The sequence below is a fragment of the Hevea brasiliensis genome, chromosome 11, assembly GCF_030052815.1.
Source record: "Hevea brasiliensis isolate MT/VB/25A 57/8 chromosome 11, ASM3005281v1, whole genome shotgun sequence".
Classification (NCBI taxonomy): domain Eukaryota; kingdom Viridiplantae; phylum Streptophyta; class Magnoliopsida; order Malpighiales; family Euphorbiaceae; genus Hevea; species Hevea brasiliensis.
In genome coordinates, this window is record NC_079503.1 from 60,442,667 (window position 1) to 60,466,594 (window position 23,928).

Sequence of the window (23,928 nt, forward strand, 5' to 3'; positions counted from 1 at the left end):
GTTGACTTTTGGATAAACCAAACCAACTTTGAAGGACCAAAATGGAAATTTTACAAGTCCAATTGATATGCCATCAATTGGGGATGAAAATAGACGTAAAATGGCACAATTTTCATTAAGGAACCATGGCCAAAAACTGACCAAAACTTAGTGAACCAATTGACCAAAGTGAAATGAGAGAATGCTGCCACTGCACAAACTGACCAAATAAACAGTAATTGTTTATTTGGTCATAACTCGAGCTAGGAAGGTCAAAATGACCTGAAATTTTACCAGTAATTAGATAAGATATAGATCTAAAACTTTCATGAAGAACACCAACCCAAGTTATGCCATTAACCTAATCAAATGATTGAGCAAAGTTGAGTTACTGAACCTGCAAAACTGCAGATTTTCATTTGAACAGTAAAGTTCCAATGGCTATAACTCTCTCTAGAAAACTCCGATTTAGGCGATTCTTGAACCGATGGAAACCTAAGACATAGTAGAACATTTCATATGAAGGAAATTAGACCAAATTATGGACTTAACTTGGTCAAATTATTGAATGAAGTTGGATCAAAAATCTACCAGAACCTAAATTGCAGCATGAACAGTGCACGTGAACAGTAATTGTATTTTGGCTATAACTTGAGCTAAAAAACTCCAATTGGGGTGATCCAAAAATGAGAATACACTTAAGACAATAAGGAACATTTTCTATGAAGGAAGGTTTGCCAAATTCCAACAGTAAAAGGGCCAATGGAACAGTGCAACTTGGAGCACCAAAACTGAAAATTTGACAATTTGGCCAAAAGGATTTAAGCTTTGAGAAAATGACCAAAACCAACAAATTTAATGACCAAAATGTGGTATGTGGGTGAAGTTGGAGTTCCCATACCTATTAAGCCTTAGAAAGTCAACTATTTGACTTGAATAGTGTAGTGAATAGTAACCCGAAACACAAAAATTTCGAGAACGTCGAATTTAATACGTTAGAACTAGGTAAATGTGAAGCTAAATTTATTTTGGATTTGTGTTAAGTTCTAGTACTGAAACATTGTAAAATTGTGTGTTTCAATTGAAAAGAATATCGGGAAGGAACCTGAGAAACCGAGTCGAGGCTAAGGGATGACTCGCTTGAGGTTTGTGCACAACATCTCCATGCTTTAAAATTCATTGATAAAGTGAACGAAATATGTATTTTACTTGTGCTTTGGAATTGTTGAAAGTTTAATTGTGATATTATTTATGATGTTTTGATTTAAACTGTGAAAGTTATTGTGTATATTTGAAATGACAATGTTTAGCAATTTGTTAAGATAAGTTTTGAAACCACAGTGTCATGACCATATATTTGAACACCTCACTAGCATGACTAGTGGGGATAATTAGTTTCGAATTTTGATTCCTTCTCTGGAGAAGTGTTGAGGTGTGCCAGTAGAAGAGGATGTGAATGGATATCCATATATTTGAGCTAGCTAGCCTTGTGATGTGATTTCTCTTTAGCCTCTGGCTATTGAGATTCTATTTGTTTCGAACGGCATGATCTAAATGTGGATTTTATGAAATGTGTTTTGATACTTCGAAATGAACGTGGTTTGCATTAAAATCTCATAATTCATGTTTTGTGTTTAATGCTCATGTTTAGTCAAATTTTTGAATAAATGTGATTTTATTTTTGCATAAAGATTATTTTAGTATGTTGTGCACCACTGAGTCCTAGTACTCAGCGATAGCTTTTATTGCTGTCGCAGATACAGAGACGAGAGGAGCAGCAGACTGAGCTGCTAAAGAATGAGGATCATTCAGCCTAAAGTCTTCGGGTATAATTTATACCCTAATTGTAAATATTTCTTTTGATGTATATATTGCACATAAATGTATGGACATGTAAAAATGGATCTTGAGTAGTTGTATAAAATTTGTATAAAGTTGTAATATATATTGTAGTTTGAAATTCTCTTAATATAAATTTTGCAATGATGTATCTAAATTGTTTTATTTCTAATGAAATATGAATGGAACTATTTTATTTAATTTGAATGAAATGGATTGTTAGTATTTTGATGATCATTGGTTACTGGATTTGAAATTGAAAGTTGATAAATGTGTTGAGAAATTGTTTGAGATTGAGTTTGAAATTGAAGCAGTTGAGAAAATTTTTAGAAGTGCTTTTTACAGGTATTTGAAGAACTGTTTTCTCAAAATACAGAGGGAACTCTGTCAAAATTTTTATAAAATTTGCGAAAAAATAAAATGGGCTAAAATTTTCAACTAGCTTTCAACTTAATTACATGTTTAAAATACTTATTAGAAATGCTCACCACTTATCAAAAATAAGAAAATTGTTTTAAAATCCCTTGTAGGGTACTTAATGAATTATCGGTAGGTGAAGTTCGATAGTTCATTAGATATTCTACGGGATCATGTTATGCCTTACCGAGGGGTAAGGTGTGACAGTAATCTCATTGGCTCTAGATTGTGTTCATTATGAGAAAAGAAAAGAAAAAGAAACATTTAACAAAAAAATTCAAGTGCTACATTTTTCATTGTTGGTAGCCAAATTAGAGAGAGAGAGAGAGAGAGAGAGAGAGAGAGAGAGAGAGAGAGAAGAATCAAATATTTGGGTGTTCTTAAGCATTGTTTAGTAAATTTGAGCATTTTGGAAGTGAATTTTAGAGCCTATACCAAACCAACCTAAAATTTTATAGGTTATCAAAATACATCATCTGGGAACCCTTGGTAAATTTTAGTGCCAAAAATCCATCATTTGCTTATGGAATCAAAATCATAATTTTTGTCACAAGTTGTGGGTCCAGTTGTGAAATATACTACCTGAAATTGTGAAGTTGATCATTTGTGCTTGGTGAGTTCACAATTACATCACAAGTTGTAGTTCAAGTTGTGAAAGCGACTAGTTGAAGTTGTGAGTATAGATATTTACTGGTTATACCATTCCATTTGGAGTCATCTTTGTTTGGGTCTTTGAGTCACAATTCATTTTAGTATATTTGAGCCTCTCTTTTCTTGATTCTAATGTCTCATTAATTTTGTTTTCTTGTTTACTTCGTATTGTTCATCTCGTTTAAGAATTGCATTGTGCTCATTTTTGTGATTTGGATTTTTGAGTTGAGATTGTTGAGTTCCTTTAAATAACTGAAGGAGAGAATTAAGAGAGAAAAAAAGGCACAGAGAGGTGAGACATAAGAGGAAAAAAGCCAAATTTGAGTGAAGCACGAGTAGAGTGCTATCTTTTTAGTGCAAACATGTAAGTAAGCATGTGAGGTGTTTTATACAAACCACTTTGCAATACTAATGTTCCCCTACTTTCATACATTTATACATATATAAATAATATGGATTATAGATAAATATCAAAATATTTAAAATAAATGAAGACTATTTAAATATAATATAATCACACCAATAATATATGGATTATTTATCTACTTAGAGAATTTATCTAGCAAATATTGAAACCGTGCAATCAAAGTTTATTTTCTTTTCAGGATAGGAATGAATACTGAAAACGCAATGCGTGTGCCGCACGGATGATGGTTCCTTAATCTTCATATTTACACAAGTAAAAGAATATTGATTACTAATAGGAGCAAAAGGGTCCTTTTACTATTTTTAAAACAGCAAAAGCTTTTATATATATATATATATATATATACCCCAGAGTTTGCCACATGACTTTCTCTTTCATGGTATTATCACGTGGCTAATACATGACAGAGTATATAAAGTAGAAAGATATTATCCAGAGTTTGCCACGTGATATTCTCTTTCACGGTATTGCCACGTGGCTAATATGTGGTAGAATCTGATTCCATGCTATTGCTACATAACTAATACATGGCAGAATTTGACATGTATCATTCTCTTATTATATTCAAATTATAAATTATTTAATAATTACCTATTAATATATTATAAGTAGTAATTATTATAAGATAACTTATAATATATTAATATATATTAATTATTTTTTATTATAAAATTTTTATTAAAACATTTAAGATAAAATAGAAAAAAACAAATTTAAAATAATTAATAAAAAATTTAAAATATTATATTATTTTTATATATTAAAATATATATATATATATATATATATATATATATATATATATATATAAAAATTAAAATCATTAATAACCATGTTAATTCCCTAGTTAGTAATATATAAGTACGGTTACCCACACCTTGCCGCTGCTGGTTGGCATAATGCTCCTCAATAAAAATAGGGTGACGAAATTAATAAAATATAAGTTTTATTAAGAATTGTTTATTATGCAAACTTTAATAATTTAGACACATTATTATTTTTTAAATATAAATAAATAGTTATGTATGACTATATTTATAATTAATGCTATTGATAAGAATAATGTAAAAAAAAAAATTAATTAATGTGTAAAGTTAGAAGAAAAAAAACTTGATCAAATGAGCGAATAAATTTTGATGAATATGGGATCTAACTATTACATTGATGAATACTCAATTACTCTCTTTAGGAACCTATTACTTCCTTATTTGTCATTAAATATAATATTAATTAAAAATAATAAATATAAACTCTTTCAATGATACAAATATAATTAAAATAAAAATATTTTATATAAAATTTTATTAAATATTTATTTCAGTAAAATTTTATTAAATTTTAATTATTATTTTTTAATAGAAAATCTTATATATTTTATATAAAAATTAAAATAAATTAGTCTTTGTTTCATAATAATCTCCGACGTTTTTATTTGTTAATGAGATTTATGTATTTTTAGATAATTAAATTTGTTTTTAGATTTATTTTCGTATTTCATGGTCAAAGATTTTAAAAAGTGATTCTACATTTTAGAATTTTGGGATAGTAATAATAATAATAATAATTAATTTACTTTCTAAAAAATATTAAATTTGATAAATTTAAAAAGTAAATTTATATTTTACATTGAACGATTATATTTATCTTTTCTTTTTGTTAAAGGAAAATAAGTTTTCATATTTAAAAAAAATAATAATGAAAATATTAGATGTCCTCTTTTTGTTCATCCATATATGACATGTATCAGTTGCTTAATACTAACATAAATATAATCCCATCTGTGTCTTAGTCATGTGAAAAAAGAGAGAGGTAAAGAAGCCCTTCTACTGTTCTAGGATCAGTAAAAAGTGTTTCTTCTTTAGTAATATGATAATAATAACTAACCGTTTTACCCGCTCATCAGGTTCATGACATTCCACTCAATATTTATTTGGCCATCTTTTTGTAAACTCAAATGCTTAAACTTTATTGCAATCTAAAAAATTATTTATTTTATTTAAAAAATTGTAATATTTTATTATCTCAAAATAAATTATTTAATTATACTAAGTTGACAATATTTAGTTAGGCATTGAACTAATTTAACTTCTAGGTAAAAATATTGACTTTGAGTTCAGAGTTAATCTTATAGAATGTGTATAAATTGTCCCAAAATGCTAGAAATAATTGTAATATTAACGTCTTCTCAAAAAGACTTAGTTCCCCTGCATCTAAACAAATATATATATATATATATATATATATATATATATATATATATATATATATAATCATAGGTGACAATAACATTCTTCCACAACAAAGATACATACGCAAAGCACATAAAACCATGAATTAGCGTATGTTAAACTTATAATAAAAAAATGATTGAAAAGGCTCATATGCTCACCTTTAAGTTCATGAGTCTCAGATTTTTTAGCAATAAAAAGAAAACTTCGTTGGTGTCTATGTGAAGCTTTCAATGAGTAAAGTACACTAGTAACTCTGATTTCCTATAAGATGTCCAATTTAGCCTAGATCTAAGTGACAAGGTCATAGACTCAAAAACTTCTGAAGCTCGATCGACGATATATATATATATAATCATAGGTGACAATAACATTCTTCCACAACAAAGATACCTACGCAAAGCACATAAAACCATGAATTAGCGTATGTTAAACTTATAATAAAAAAGTGATTGAAAAGGCTCATATGCTCACCTTTAAGTTCATGAGTCTCAGATTTTTTAGCAATAAAAAGAAAACTTCATTGGTGTCTATGTGAAGCTTTCAATGAGTAAAGTACACTAGTAACTCTGATTTCCTATAAGATGTCCAATTTAGCCTAGATCTAAGTGACAAGGTCATAGACTCAAAAACTTCTGAAGCTCGATCGACGCAAACAGGTGATGACAATGAGCAGGGTTAGTATGGATGAGAAACCTATGTCAAATGGAATCCATAGAGCCTAAAAATGCCATATGAAGTAATGAAAATCTCAATAAAATCGAGGAGAGAGGGGGAGAGACCATCTTTGCAAAAAAAAAAAAAAAAAAGGAAATTTAATCAGGGGGCCTACTCCTGTGATTAGGGGTGTGTGGTTCTTATTCTTTTTGTAAAAATAAAAATCGGAATTGAACTTTAGTTCTTTCATTTTCTTGGAATCGGAAGTTCGGTTTTAGTTCTAAGTATTTTGGTTCGATTCCGAATCATTTTTTGGATCCTACACCTAAAATTATAATATTATTGTATTTTTTTAAAAGATTATAAATTTTAAATATCAAAAGACTAATAAAAAGTATAGTACTAACATTAAAATAACAATACTAATATAAAAAATAAAATACCAACATAACAAAATAAATAAATATTTATTCAAGAAAAAATATTAAAATTAAACTAATGATCCTCATATAAAAAATATTAGGACTAAACATCCATAATAATTTATATAATATTTCTATCCCAAATATAAAATAATACTAAATCAACAAGCATAAAATAAAGTGAAGTTTTATTGCCACATTTTTCACTCTAAAAAACTCCAATTAGCTTTTCAATTCTAAGTCTTCTTGTCACACCACACCCCTCTGTAAGGCATGACATGATCCCGTAGAATACCTAATGAACTACCGAACTTCACCTACTAATAACTCATAAAGTATCCTACAAGGGATTTTAAAACCATTTTCTTACATTTTGAAAGTGGTAAGCATTTTGGTAGGAATTAAAATCATTTATTCAAAGTTTTAAAACTACTTAAAATTTTTGCCCTATTTTATTTTTCCATAAATTTTATAAAAATTTCGGCAGAGTGCCGTCTGTATTTTGAGAAAACAGTTCTTCAAATACCTGAAAAAAAAAACACTTCCAATAAATTTCCACAACTCCCAACCTCCAAATAATCTCAATTCAACTCAAAATTCTCAAATCAAACCATTTCAAAATAATTCCATCAACATTGCATTCAATAAAGCTAATTTACATTCACAAGTTTAATTTACAGATATAAAATCTAAAAATAATATTATTACAATTTATAAATACAATTGCTCAACTTTACATTAATACATATGAACAATATTTATTTACATCAAACTAAATTACATTGGGTATAAAATAATACCCGTACAAAATCAGCGAAGGCTTTTCCAGTTCAGCAGCTCACTCTGCTGCTTTTTCCTTGCTCCTATCTGCGACAGCAAAATAAGCTATCGCTGAGTATAAAAATACTCAGTGGTGCACAATAAAAATTTGAAATACAGTACATAAAACATTCATTGATAAATCACAATTTAAATGTTACACAAATTATCAAAACTCATTATAGCACAATTTTGGTCAATAATTTAATAAATATAGTGTTGCCAATTCATACACAACTTAAGCCATGACGTAAAATTTTCGATCAATGCCGTGTTGTACACCACGACAAAGCGATCTACAACCCCACTAATCGAAATCAATGAGAGAGGTGGCTAACTAGCTAATGAGAACTCATCTGATCTACAACCTCAACTAGTAAACCAGAGAGGGAGGAAAATAATCAATCTCACCCCATAAATGGAGGAGGAATAATAAGGCACTGTCACGCTAAGTATGAATCAAAAATCACTTTCAAACATTTTATTCAAATAATTCATGAGAAATCGAATAAGTTTCCAAAGTCATAATTTCATTCACAAGGTGGCAACACAATTCATGATTAACATTGTAGACTCCATATTTTGGCCGATCCCCAGAATCAATAAACTCTGAAGCCGATCCCCAACCCAGTTTTCTAATCAGCCACTCACATTTCCGATCTCTCCTCAAAAGAATCGAATAAATACCAAGTCCTCATATCATATAGAGTTCCCACCGATCTCTCAAGCTAATTGCCAAGTCCCCTGATCAGCTAATTATATTTCCGATCTTTCTTGTCAAACAAGATTGAACCAACACTAGACCTTCGTGCCACCAGTCTTATTACCGATCTCTCTTTTAAAAGTTTGGGAATAATAAAGTTAAGGTTCCGATTCGGTTTAATGATGATTCCGATCTTAAGTATTCAAGTCAAATTTCCAATTTTAATCAAGTCCCGTTTAGCGTTGGTTCCCAGCCGATCTCATGCTTATAGTGTTTTTCGACCTCTTACACTTAGATTAATAATCACTTTTAGTTGTTGTTCTAATATGTTCAGACAATCAGGCGCTCATGCAACTTAGATACTTTCCGATCTCATTCAGTCATTACATTAAAAGGGAGAATACATCATTTGGGCGATCTCTAGAGATTGGATTACATTAAAGGTCTGATTACATCATAAGGGAGATCTTTAGAGATCGGTGGAACATCCTATCTAAAAGGCCTATGTCAAAGCCTAGTCTCGTGGCTGAGTCAAAAGATGTGTTTGACCAGGAGACCGGCTGGGGGGACTATGACTCTCATGAGAATGAGAGAGGTCGTCATCAAAGTTACCGCTCGAAACCGAGCTGCTGTCGGAACACCGGAACACCTAGTGTGGAGAGGAGTCAGATGAACGCCAAAGAGCAGTCGCCGGTGTTGAGGGGAATATTAGCAGTCTTCTCGCCCGAAATCAGTTCGTCGATTATATCAGGTGAATGATTCGAGATCGGCACGATTGAGGTCCTCGATCCAGATCGGTTAATTAGCCCAGTTCTCTCACTGTCATCAGATAAGGTCATCATGATTTTACGATCACCGGGATCGTAAATTTTCAGGTAAGGAACAAAAAGGGCAACGAGAAAAAGATTAAAAGCGGTCATCTTGTCCGGGATTGTTGCCGGAGCAGCTACAACAGGAAAAATGAGGAGAATAGGGGAGAAAGTCAAATGAGGTAGGGCTTCCCGATTGAAGGTATATATAGGGAAAATTTGAGCATTTATTGCAAGCAGAAAACGAAGCGGACGCCTCGAGAATTGAGGGAAATAAATGCTTTAACTGGACCGAACCCGATAAAAAGGAAGACCGGTGTGGTAAAGATCGGTAGAAGGGAGACCGGCATGAAAGATCGAAAAAGAGCGTGTTAGGAAGATCGGAAAAGAAAGGAGGTCGGATAGGAAAAAGAATAAGACAAACTTCCGCTAACCGTCGTCATAATCAGAGCCGAGGTAGTTAAAGCGTGGCAGACGAGATCCCCACCGCACGCCTCAGAATCAGCCGCATTACTGACAAGTGCCAGAGTATGTCACGACAGTGCTGTACATCTCAATCTCAACCGTTGATCTCATTTGTAAGGATGAGTCCGGAGCCCTTGGATCAAAGAAGAAGACGACAAGACCGGCGCCTTTTATTCCCAGCCCTCGGATCGCCCCGGACAAGAGAATTTGGGACCGTCAGATTAGAAGAAGAAAATGACAAATATTCTGAAGGGGATCTCGGTCGTCCGTTCTGATTCTCTTTAATTCCTGTGCCTCAGATCATGTCTTTTGAAATCCTGACCCTCCATCTCCCTCAAAATAGATCCTGACCCTTCAGGGGAAACACCCGGTTCCTATAAATACCTGCAGGAAAAACTGTACAGGGGACGAAAAAAAAAGAATAGTGAATATAGCGGAAGGACTCTGAAACTTAATTCAGCTCGTTACTCTGCTATCCTTGAGCTTTCGTAAGAAAGACTTTTGAAACCTTTTTTCTGAAGTATTTTCTTGCAAAGGGATTTCTGAATACTGAAACTCTCCATTTTCAGTTCGTTCATTATCCTGTGACATTCTCACTTATTGTCTTTGTTATCTTTATTTCTACTCCCATTTTCCAAGCTCAACTTCATTCATACTCGGCTATAATTTTGATCAGTCTGCATTTTAGCAAGGTATTCTTCATTTCAAGGCGAACCTTAGTCTTCAGGTTACTAGCCCACGGCCCCCATTACGTTCTGTGATCCCGTAGTTAGTTCAATAGATCCGACTGCCCACAGGTGAGTGCTCATATTTTCTTTTTATTAAGTGCTCGTTCTTATTTTACATATTTCCTTTGTTCTTTATATATATATAATTTTCTCCAAGTTTATATTGCGCTAAAGAACACGAAGAAGGTCATTCTCGAGTTTACTTCCGTGTTGACCAGTCCATTCTTTTTGTTAATCTTTGTTATTCCTGAACGTAAGTCTTCTAGTCCCGAGTAGCATATAAGTGGTCGGATAAAATGTAGGTAACTGTATCTTAAGGGCCTCTTTAAAATAATGAAAGGTCTGAACAATAAGTCAGGAAAATAGTAAGGCCGAATCACTAGAATAATGCAAAAGACAATTGAGCAAGACGTCACAAGGCAGAGTAAAACCAAACCTTAAGATAGGTAAATGGGATAGATCGGGTATCAAAAGGTACTAGTAAGGCGACCACATAGGAAGGTCGGAAAATTCGGTTTGGTATCCCCTGACTAGTTACAAGGTACCAATGAGTTAAAAGAAGCCTTATTAGAGCCCAAAGATCTTTAAATGCCAGAACCCTTAGTTCTAGGATTTCGTGACGGGTAGCTGTAATCAAGTTTCGAGAGATCGGAAAAGTCCTTTTCCGATTCCTATTAAAATAAAAGAGATCGGAGGAGAGTTCTTATCCGATTCTCAATCTAAAATTTTATCAAATATTTAAAAGAGTTCAGAGGAGAGTTCTTATCCGATTCTCACTTAAAATTTTAACAAATATTTAAAAGAGATTGGAGGAGAGTGCTTATCCGATTCTCACTTAAAATTTTAATGAACATTTAAAAAGGAGATCAGAGGAGAGTTCTTATCCGATTCTCAATCTAAAATTTTATCAAATATTTAAAAGAGATCGGAGGAGAGTTCTTATCCGATTCTCACTCAAAATTTTAACGAACATTTAAAGGAGATCGGAGGAGAGTTCTTATCTGATTCTCGCCTAAAATTTTAATAAAAGAGATCGGAGGAGAGTTCTTATCCGATTCTCACTTAAAAACTTTAACAAATATTTAAGAGACCGGAGGAGAGTTCTTATCCGATTCTCAACCTAAAAAATTTATATAAATATTTAAAGGAGATTCGGAGGAGAGTTCTTATCCGATTCTCAACCTAAAATTTTTAAATATTTAAAGGAGATCAGAGGAGAGTTCTTATCCGATTCCCAAATTAAATTTTAACAAATATGTAAGATGATTCCCCCTGAAGTAAAATTAATACACAACAGCAACTCACTAAGGTTGTCTCATTTACTTATGTATCTGGGTAATCCGGATTAGTGAAAAATCAAATATTCCTTTCGGTCAAGAGGATTAACATTTCCATTCAAACCCTCCTAACTATGAAAAACGTGAAGTTAAATCTGCTTACGCTCGTTGAGGGACGAGGTGGGGTGCCTAACACCTTCCCCACCCGTTTACGGACCCCGAACCTAGAATCTCTGTTTTTGAATTGGTTTTATTTTAATTTACTTTCACAAATGGTTTTCTTTAATTTCCCTCAAAATTAAAGTGGCGACTCCTCACTTTTCCACTTCGGTGAGTGTTCGTCCAGGTGACAGCAAAACACATTGCTATAGCTTGGCGACTCCACTGGGGATGTAAAACTTAACCCCCGGTCTAGAGGTCCAAAAGTAGATTTAATGTTGCGATCAAATCATAGTTAGGTGGGCTCACTCCGCAAAAAATTCTATACGTTAATTATTGTTATTCCTGCTAACCATTTTGCCTGTCTAGCTTTTTTTCTACAGCGCTCTACATTTAAGAGAAAAAAAAAGGGAAAAATAAAAATCCCCCTGAATTGGGAAGAGGTATGTAACACCCTCCCGGTAGCAACTTCATACATTCTACTGTTCCGGTGACCAATGTAGGTCCGGACAGCTAGAACGTCCGGAAAAATATTTAAACTAAAGTGAGGAACCATAATTAACTTAAATATTAATAAGAAAAATTTAGGAAAAATTTTAGAAATAAAATACAACCAAGTTAAACGAGCTGGTGCCCTAGCGATGGGTAACCCAGAGGGAAGTTGCGGTTCTCGCAACTAGGAGCCCTAGACCTGGGGGAAAAATCATAAAATAATTTTTGAGACTCCGGCAAAGGGTCATTGAGGTCCCTATGGCATTAGAATGCCAAGAAAATATTTAGAAAAATTTTTCAATCGGTACAGACAATTTTGACCCGTTAAGCCAAACGGAGGGCATTTTGGTCATTTCGCCTTCAGAGGTGATTTTTGGCCGACTTGTCCAGTTAAGTAAATAATTATTATGACATAAAATATGAATAAACATTACTAAAAATTAAATTGAAAATGAGTAGTGATGAAAAGAAAAGAAAAATAAAAAAAAGCTCATTTATAACATATGATGATGTCATTTAAAGGCTACCACCAATCAAATTTAAACAACCAATTAACTAACTAATAAAAGAGATAAATAAAGACCAAAGAATTAAAAAAAATTTCAGCCATCTTCTTCCTCATTCAGCCGCACCACCATAACCAAGAACCCTCCATTTTTCTTCTTAAATCAAGCTTAAAAATCTCTTAAACCTCTCCCCAAAACCCTAAGTCATCTTCACTAAAATTAATCCACACACCCTAAGGAAGCTCTAGGCAGCCACAAAGAGGAGAAATTTTAGAGTTTTCACAAGTTCAATAAGTTGAGCCAAGAGGTTAGTGCTTACTTATGTTAATATTCCTTTATTTCCATGTTAAGGACTTGAATTTAGTATGAAATTGTAAGTTAAATGAACTAAAACTCATGTGTATGTGTACCATCAATTTCGGCAGCCCTAAGGAAGGAATGAGTCTGATTGTTTTAATGGACTTAGAATGAATTAGAGATTATGTTTAAGGTGTATATACACTTATATGATGAATGAAAGTGTTTAACTAGGTGTATGGGTGAATTGCAATGGGAAATTAGGGTTTTGGGAGTGAAAAATTGGACTTGGCTTATGAAATGATTAATGGACATTCTAATGGTCAATTAGTGACCATTTGAGGCAAGTTAATCATAATTTGAAGTGAACTAAAGTGTTACAAACCCAATTGGTAGGCTGCCTAGTGACAGCAGCAATGAGGCTGTGAGTCCAGCCTGTTTGGACTGCCATATCTTTGGTTGTGTAGGTTTAATTGGTGTTTGGCCAATTGGACATGAAACTAGACTTATAATGGCACAATTTTTCTGAAGAAACCATGCCCAAAAGACCAAAGCAAGTGGACCAAAAGTTGGCCCCAATCCGGATACCCTGCAAGCAAATTCTACAGAATGACCAAATGAACAATAATTGTTCATTTGGCCATAACTCACTGTAGATATGGTCAATTGACCTGAAATTTTTACAGCAACAAGTTAAGACATAGAAAAACAACTTTCATGAAGAAACCTACCCCAAATTATGACCAGAACCTATCCAACAAGGCAGTGCCAGTCACTGTTCATTGTACTGTAGATTTGGTAAATTCTGCAGTTTTGCAATCCGGCCAGCTGTGGTTTTTGGACCATATCTGGAGCTACAAAACTCCAAATGGAGTGATTCAAAAAAGGAAATTCAACTAGACAAAATAAGGAACAACTTTCATGTTTACCATTTCCTCAAATTTTCACTGTAACAGTCACCAATGGAACAGTAAATTGGGTTACAAAAACTGAAAATTCTGCTTCCCTTGATTTAAACTTAGAAATGGTATTAATGCTTAATGCCAACAAGTTTTGAATGCAAAATGTGGTATGTTGGGAGTGTCAAAACCAATGTACCTATTTTCTATCAAAAAGTCAACATTTTTGTTGACCAATGAGGTGAATAGTGACACCAAAACTTGAAATTCAAAATTTGAAGAATTCAAAAGTATCAAATGCCCTAGTATACCTAACAAGATTGGTTTGGATAGTTTGGCATGCCAATAGGGTTCAGTTAGCAGTACTGCACATGGCATTATGCCATTCTGTGATTTTATGGCTTTTAGTCATTTTAATATTGTGTTGAGACTTGGCCTCATGCCTAATACTATTTACAGCTTGTTAGCTGTTCTGTTGCACACCGGGAGATACATATGTGACCGATGGTGTGACGGCCCGAGGTACTTGATACCCAGTGCCAGTTTACCCGTTTATCGATCCGATGCGTCGAGATAGGTTACTTGGGCAGCCAAATGAATGAAAATGGACAAAGTTAAAGAAATAAATGAATATAACAAATACAAAACAAATAAGACATATACATTCAATACATATTTATTTTCTGTTATTTTCTTTTATTTTATTATTGCACCACTAAGCATCATTGCTTAGCGCGTTGCTTTTGCCACGCGTAGGTTCTGGAGATACTGATCTTGAGCCCAGTAGACCGCAGACTGGGTGAATTCATCCTGCAGCTCTGCATAGTGTCCGTGTCACCTCACCCTCCACAGTGCATTGGTAGGACACTAGGTTTCATTTTAGTATTTTGTAACTAAATTTTTATTTTCTCATATGTAATTGAACTTATGTAATGTATTTTGATGTTCATGTAAATAATGAGAATTGTGTTTGTGAATGGAAAATGTGAATATCTATCTGTGAATTGTACTTGATTATCACATTAGATGAATGATTGAGAAATGAAATTGAAAATGTTGAGATTTTGATATTGGAGTTTGAGAATGATGAGATACGAATATTGGAAGTGTTTTTCACAGGTTCCGAAGAACTATTTTCTCCATTTTTAGCCGGTACTCTGCGGGATTTTCTTTAAAATCTTCGAAACCTCAATAAATTATAATTTTGAAAAATGGCTCAAAGATATTATATTTCACAAGTTATATTCAAAAGCATGATAAAAGTTAATTAAGGTATAATAGAGTGTGCCGGTACACCGTGTGATATTGCTTACTCGGGTATATTGTACACGGGTAAGGGGTGTCACAAGGTAAAGGTGTCCCTTCACACACTGAACACTCACACGATGTCCTCACACACTTCAGCCCTATACCCGGGCTTTCTTACCCTTTTAGGAAAGTAGGAGGGAGTCATGTAGCGGTACCCGTGGGTTTTACCCCGTTAGTATCCGTGAAGGCTTTTGCTCAAATTGAAACCTATTCTATTCACTGTGATACCCGTGGAATTTTCCCGACAATATCATGGGGGATAGAATGGGGCTCTACTGTTTACAGTAGGGGCAATTTGGGAACCTGTGGCTTTTAGAAAGTTAGACCCTGAGCTAAACTCTCACGATAGTAGAAAGCCGTAGCAAGCTACCATATAGGATAGAACTGTCCAATTAGGTAGCACCTAGCCGGTATCAGGACTTTCCCTTACTTTAAGACAAAAGGGGCATACTTACTCTTACCCTATTCTGTTTATTTTATTTTGTTCTTATTTTTAAGGGTAATCTTGAATCATACTGTTAAGAAAACCTACACATTTTCCTACTTTGATAAATGTGCAGGTGTAACTCTGCCAATAGTATAATTCAAGATTACCTGAATTTATCCTGCTAACAAGTTTTTCCTGCAGGCATCACCGAATTAAGGTCTGTAAAAGGATAAGCATCATTTTTAATATGGCATCCTCGAGTCAGTCGGCAGAAGAAGTTCTTAGACCATAACAGAATGCTAAACCATTGTTGAACCTATGAGGCGGTTCAGGCCATGGTTTAGCAAAATTGTGAATGAATATTATAACTCCCGTAGGAACTCCCTCGCTAGGGTTATGCGAAAAATTGGATATGCCATATGAACAGGTATCATAAACGCACATTCAATCCAGTCATTCACAGTCAGACTATCGAATGATACCATGATAAAATTGATGCAACCATCCTTCTGCAGATTTCATTTTGGCTTCCAAATGCCACCGTATCCTTCGTCCGAACCAGGACCTTTAGTTTTTTTTACGAAATTCAAAATTCATTAAAAACTTTTTTACTTCCCTACAGAAAATCAACATTGCTTCAAACAAAGCAAGTCTGACCAAGCACACGGTTCAACCCAAGCGAGTGTACTTAATAAGATCACGAACAAAGAAGATAATGGAAGACCAGGAACAAGTCCAGAACCTACAAGGACAGGTTTCCGAATTGAAGGACCAAGTCTCGGAGTTCATGAGACTAATGAGAGAAATGTCCCATAATAAGCCTGCCTCAGACCCTAACTTACCACTACCTCCCCCACCTCCTGCAATGGTTGACTCTCACCATGCTTCAACCTCTTTCACTTTCCAGCCATCAATCTCGGATCCGACAATCACTATCAATCCGGCCCCACTGAATAATGAACCACCTTTCTCCTATTATCCAGCTGTCTTGAATGCCGAACCATACCCTTCAGTCCTGATCCCTCCAATTCACCTCGCCCCTCATTTCCCAATTGGGGGAGTATCTCTTGCAATGGGGGGAGAAAGTAAGACGAGAGAAAATGAGAAGTTGTCCGCTCTAGAAGAGAGATTAAGAGCAATAGAGGGGCTGAACATGTATGGTTCAGTCGATGTGGCGTCACTGAGATTGGTGCCAGATGTGATGGTGCCACCCAAATTCAAAGTCCCGGATTTCGATAAGTACACCGGGAACTCAGACCCCCGCATTCACTTGGCCACCTACATTGCCAAAATGTCTGCCCTAACAGAGGACGATCGACTCCTAGTCCACTTCTTCCACGAGAGTCTCTCTGGGGCAACCCTGAGATGGTGCATTCAGTTGGACAGGAGCAAATTACGCTCTTGGAAGGATTTGGCTGACGCTTTCCTAAAACAATACAAGTTCAACTGCGACGTGGCCCCCACAAGGAGAGATCTTCAAAACTTGGTGCAGAGGGACAGGGAAAGCTTCAAAGAATATGCTCAGAGATGGATGGAGAAAGCAGCGGAGATATACCCTCCAGTTATTGACAATGAGCTTTGCTCTCTCTTCATTGAGACCTTGAAAGCTCCTTATTTCTATTTGATGATCGGGAACACCTCCAACAACTTTGCTAACATTATACAGACTGGGGAGAGAATTGAGGCAAATTTGAGACTAGGGGAGGTTACAGGAAGCGGTAAGAGAAAGTTCAGTGAAAAGTATGATAAATTCTGAGAAGAAAATGGAAGGGGAGGTGCACAATGTGATGTAACAAGTCTATCAACCATGCCCCCCCAAAAAACACCTACCGTTCTCGATTTCCTTCCCAAAACCTAATGGTAGCCAATTTTCCACCACAATTTCTTCTTATGCCAACCACAATAGGTCCCATAACCAATTGATTACACTTCACGTCTGCCGACTCAAACAAATTAGTTCATTTAAATCACCCACTCCCCAATCCCGACCCACCACTGCCTATGCCCTTAAGCGAGATTTATTGCTACCTTTTGAGCATAAACCAGATAGCCCCCATACCACTTGACCTTTTACAATCCCCATATCTAATGAGGTGTGATCCAAATGCTCATTGTGAATACTATAGGGGGGGCAATTAGTCACTCAACATACAATTGTGGAGCTTTCAATGGTAAGGTACAATCCCTTATCAGAAATGGGTGGTTGGAGATGGAAAGTGAAAGTGCAATTCCTAATGTTGAAATTAATCCATTGCCTAACCATGAAACTGGTAAAAGAGGCAATGTGCACATAATAGAATGCATAGGGAATGCATTGGAACCAGAAATGCTGATTGTGCAAATAAAAGGAAATCAAGAGCTTGATACTTGGGGGGGCAAAGGATATCCTTATACTTTTCTCTGAGTAATGAATATTTGGTTACCAACACTTGACCACTTTGTCCATGGTGTCAAGTGGATTGTGAATGGACCTTCTCTCATGATTAAGTATTAGTAAGTTAATAGCGCATTTTTCCAAATTTTCATATCCGATTACTTCTTTTGTTTAGCCTTTTCTTTGCTTAATAAAACCACTTAATTCTCCTCTTGTAACCACCCCATTTCCATTTTCTTCAAGAATAATAATCAACCAATACATAATGATTCAATCAACTATGATATTCATGAAGTTAACTTTGAAGGACCAATAATTGCCCTGAATACTAGTGATTCTGATGAAGGGGAACTATGCCACGCAAGCTAACGAACACATGATGGCTAAGAAAATCTTACGACGGAGATACTATTAGATTACTTTGGAAGGAGAAACTATATTGAATATGTTTGAAAATGTCACAAGTGCTGTACATATGCTGGCTGGATAAACGTCCCATGATCGATTATAATGTAGGGCATCGATGTCATTGGAAGCCTTTGGGGTGATTCATCTTAATTCATCACCTTATCGGCCCCAAATGAACAAAGCCATGGAAACTGTAAACAAGAATCTCAAATGAATGATCGAAAAGATGACTGATTAGGGCAACTCCATATTCGTTAGTATATGGCATGGAAGCAGTTTTGCCAATCAAGATGGAAATTCCTTCTCTGTGAATCTTAATGGAGAATAGAGCTAGATGAAATCGAATAGGTCAAAACAAGATTCGAAATCTACCATGGACGGTTATACCAAAGAAGAAAGGCCAGGGCGCTTGAATAAGAATGAACAATCTCGGGAGCTCCAACCAAGAGATCTTATATCGAAGGAAAATACTACAAAATGTGGGACTTGAACCTAAAAAAAAAAAAAAAAGGGGTGAAAATCTGTAAGGGCGCTCCTAGTAAAATGAGGGAAAGAGGGTGAAAACCCGAGAGGGCGCCTTCTGCAAAATGAGTGAAGGATGAAAACTCGAGAGGGCATCCTGAAAAAGTGAGTTATCGGGATTGAAAACCTCAAAGGATGCGCCTAGCAACATTAAGCCTTATTGAGAATGTAAAATGGAGTCAAAAGGTAGCAAGTGACCGTGGCACAAGGATTCTTCTCAGACTATTAGTATTTGGGGCAGTGAAGGGTCTAGAAAAGTTAATGAAGGAATTCGTGAGATTTCTCTTTCTTCCAAATTCATATTCTTATTCTTTGTTATTAAAAACCATATTTTTCTCATATTCCATTAGCCCATTTACCTTGGAACATGCGATGTTAACTTGTTAATGCTTTATTATGAGTTAAGAATTTAAACACAGGTAACTTTATATACATTGCATTGAGAATTATAGGGAATGACTAAGCAGTGAACACACAACCTATTGATATGGGAAGTTGGGACTTGAACAAAAACAAAAAAAAAGAAAAAAAAAAAGAAAAATGTAGGAATGAAAACCCGAAAGGGCGCTCCTAGCAAAATGTGTGAAAGAGGGTGAAAACCCGAGAGGGCGCCTTCTGCAAAATGAGTGAAGGATAAAAACCCGAAAGGGCATCCTGAAAAAGTGAGTTATCAAAAAAAAAAAAAAAAACTAGGGGTGAAAACCCGAAAGGGCGCTTCTAGTCAAAAGGGCGAAAGGAAAGTGAAAACCCGCAAGGGCGCTTTTTGAGGAAAGTCAAGAACAGAAAAGGGGCATCCGAAGAAATAAGGTCGTAGGTCAAGTCTTGTAACTCGTCCTCCATTAATCATTGGCCTTCGTGATCCTGTTAAGTACACTTCATCGGGGAAGAACTTCTCATGTCGAGATTAGACTTGCTTTGTAAGTTGATTTTAATTTCCAGCATTTAAATTTCCTGTTAATCAACCTCTGGTTCTTTGATCTAAGTTGATTTTAATTTTCCAGCATTTTAAATTTCCTGTTAATCAACCTCTGGTTCCTTGATCTAAGTTGATTTTAATTTCCAGCATTTTAAATTTCCTATTAATCAACCTCTGGTTCCTTGATCTAAGTTGATTTTAATTTCCAGCATTTTAAATTTCTTGTTAATCAACCTCTGGTTCCTTGATCTAAGTTGATTTTAATTTCCAGCATTTAAATTTTCTATTAATCAACCTCTAATTCCTTGATCTAAGTTGATTTTAATTTCCTGCATTTAAATTTTCTGTTAATCAACCTCTGGTTCCTTGATCTAAGTTGATTTTAATTTCCAGCATTTTAAATTTTCTGTTAATCAACCTCTGGTTCCTTGATCTAAGTTGATTTAAATTTCCTGCATTTAAATTTCTTGCTAATCAACCTCTGGTTCTTTGATCTAAGTTGATTTTAATTTTTCAGCATTTTAAATTTCCTGTTAATCAACCCCTGGTTCCTTGATCTAAGTTGATTTTAATTTCCTGCATTTAAATTTCCTGTTAATCAACCTCTAGTTCCTTGATCTAAGTTGATTTTAATTTTCAGCATTTTAAATTTCCTGTTAATCAACCTCTGGTTCCTTGATCTAAGTTGATTTTAATTTTTCTGTTAATCAACCTCTGGTTCCTTGATCTAAGTTGATTTTAATTTCCTGTATTTAAATTTCCTGTTAATCAACCTCTGGTTCCTTGATCTAAGTTTATTTTAATTTCCAGCATTTTAAATTTCCTGTTAATCAACCTCTGGTTCCTTGATCTAAGTTGATTTTAATTTCCAGTATTTAAATTTTCTGTTAATCAACCTCTGGTTCCTTGATCTAAGTTGATTTTAATTTCCTGCATTTAAATTTTCTGTTAATCAACCTCTGGTTCCTTGATCTAAGTTGATTTTAATTTCCTGCATTTAAATTTCCTGCTAATCAACCTCTGGTTCCTTGATCTAAGTTGATTTTAATTTCCAGCATTTTAAATTTTCTGTTAATCAACCTCTAGTTCCTTGATCTAAGTTGATTTTAATTTCTTGCATTTAAATTTTCTATTAATCAACCTCTGGTTCCTTGATCTAAGTTGATTTTAATTTTCCTGCATTTGAATTTCCTGTTAATCAACCTCTGATTCCTCGATCCAAGTTGATTTTAATTTTATAGCATTTTAACTCATGTTTAAATAGGCTTTAGTTCCCTAACCTTGAACACCTAATCGGCCAAAATTTGGGTCTGAATCTTTACATAATTCCTAAATGGGAAGATTTTCCCTTTGATAGAAATTATGTAAAGAGGGGCAGCTGTAGACACCATATTTTGGCCGATCCTCAGAATCAATAAACTCTGAAGCCGATCCCCAACCCAGTTTTCTAATCAGCCACTCACATTTCTGATCTCTCCTCAAAAGAATCGAATAAATACCAAGTCCTCATATCATATAAAGTTCCCACCGATCTCTCAAGCTAATTGCCAAGTCCCCTGATCAGCTAATTATATTTCCGATCTTTCTTGTCAAACGAGATTGAACCAACACTAGACCTTTGTGCCACCAGTCTTATTGCCGATCTCTCTTTTAAAAGTTTGGGAATAATAAAGTTAAGGTTCCGATCCAGTTTAATGATGATTCCGATCTTAAGTGTTCAAGTCAAATTTTCAATTTTAATCAACTCCCGTTTAGCGTTGGTTCCCAGCCGATCTCATGCTTATAGTGTTTTCCGACCTCTTACACTTAGATTAATAATCACTTTTAGTTGTTGTTCTAATATGTTCAGACAATCAGGCGCTCATGCAACTTAGATACTTTCCGATCTCATTCAGTCATTACATTAAAAGGGAGAATACATCATTTGGGCGATCTCTAGAGATTGAATTACATTAAAGGTCTGATTACATCATAAGGGCGATCTTTAGAGATCGGTGGAACATCCTATCTAAAAGGCCTATGTCAAAGCCTAGTCTCGTGGCTGAGTCAAAAGATGTGTTTGACCAGGAGACCGGCTGGGGGGACTATGACTCTCATGAGAATGAGAGAGGCCGTCATCAAAGCTACCGCTCGAAACCGAGCCGCTGTCGGAACACCCAGTGTGGAGAGGAGTCAGATGAACGCCAAAGAGCAGTCGCCGGTGTTGAGGGGAATATTAGCAGTCTTCTCGCCCGAAATCAGTTCACCGATTATATCGGGCGAACGATTCGAGATCGGCACGATTGAGGTCCTCGATCCAGATCGATTAATTAGTCCAGTTCTCTCACTGTCATCAGATAAGGTCATCATGATTTTACGATCACCGGGATCGTAAATTTTCAGGTAAGGAACAAAAAGGGCAACTGGAAAAAGATTAAAAGCGGTCATCTTATCCGGGATTGTTGCCGGAGCAGCTAGAACAGGAAAAATGAAGAGAATAGGGGAGAAAGTCAAATGAGGTAGGGCTTCTCGATTGAAGGTATATATAGGGAAAATTTGAGCATTTATTACAAGCAGAAAACGAAGCGGACGCCTCGAGAATTGAGGGAAATAAATGCTTTGACTGGACCGAACCCGATAAAAAGGATGACCGGCATGAAAGATCGGTAGAAGGGAGACCGGCATGAAAGATCGGAAAAGAGCGTGTTAGGAAGATCGGAAAAGAAAGGAGGTCGGATAGCAAAAAGAATAAGACAAACTTCCGCTAACCGTCGTCATAATCAGAGCCGAGGTAGTTAAAGTGTGGCAGACGAGATCCCCACCGCACGCCTCAGAATCGCCCGCATTACTGACAAGTGCCAGAGTATGTCATGACAGTGCTGTACATCTCAATCTCCACCATTGATCTCATTTGTAAGGATGAGTCTGGAGCCCTTGGATCAAAGAAGAAGACGACAAGACCGGCGCCTTTTATTCCCAGCCCTCGGATCGCCCCGGATAAGAGAATTTGGGACCGTCAGATTAGAAGAAGAAAATGACAAATATTCTGAAGGGGATATCGGCCGTCCGTTCTTATTCTCTTTAATTCCTGTGCCTCAGATCATGTTCTTTGAAATCCTGACCCTCCATCTCCCTCAAAATAGATCCTGACCCTTCAGGGGAAGCACCCGGTTCCTATAAATACCTGTATGAAAAACTGTACAGGGGACGAAAAAAAAAGAGTAGTGAATATAGCGGAAGGACTTTGAAACTTAATTCAGCTCGTTACTCTGCTATCCTTGAGCTTTCGTAAGAAAGACTTTTGAAACCTGTTTTCTGAAGTATTTTCTTGCAAAGGGATTTCTGAATACTGAAACTCTCCATTTTCAGTTCGTTCATTATCCTGTGACATTCTCACTTATTGTCTTTGTTATCTTTATTTCTACTCTCGTTGTCCAAGCTCAACTTCATTCATACTCGACTATAATTTTGATCAGTCTGCATTTTAGCAAGGTATTCTTCATTTCAAGGCGAACCTTAGTCTTCAGGTTACTAGCCCGCGGCCCCCATTACGTTCTGTGATCCCGTAGTTAGTTCAATAGATCCGACTGCCCACAGGTGAGTGCTCATATTTTCTTTTTATTAAGTGCTCATTCTTATTTTACGTATTTCCTTTGTTCTTTATATATATATAATTTTCTCCAAGTTTATATTGCGCTAAAGAACACGAAGAAGGTCATTCTCGAGTTTACTTCCGTGTTGACCAATCCATTCTTTTTGTTAATCTTTGTTATTCCTGAACGTAAGTCTTCTAGTCCGGAGTAGCATATAAGTGGTCGGATAAAATGTAGGTAACTGTATCTTAAGGGTCTCTTTAAAATAATGAAAGGTCTGAACAATAAGTCAGGAAAATAGTAAGGCCGAATCACTAGAATAATGCAAAAGACAATTGAGCAAGACGTCACAAGGCATAGTAAAACCAAACCTTAAGATAGGTAAATGGGATAGATCGGGTATCAAAAGGTACTGGTAAGGCGACCACATAGGAAGGTCGGAAAATTCGGTTTGGTATCCCCTGACTAGTTACAAGGTACCAATGAGTTAAAAGAAGCCTTATTCCGAGCCCCAGCATCTTTAAATGCCAGAACCCTTAGTTCTAGGATTTCGTGACGGGTAGCTGTAATCAAGTTTCGAGAGATCGGAAAAGTCCTTATCCGATTCCTATTAAAATAAAAGAGATC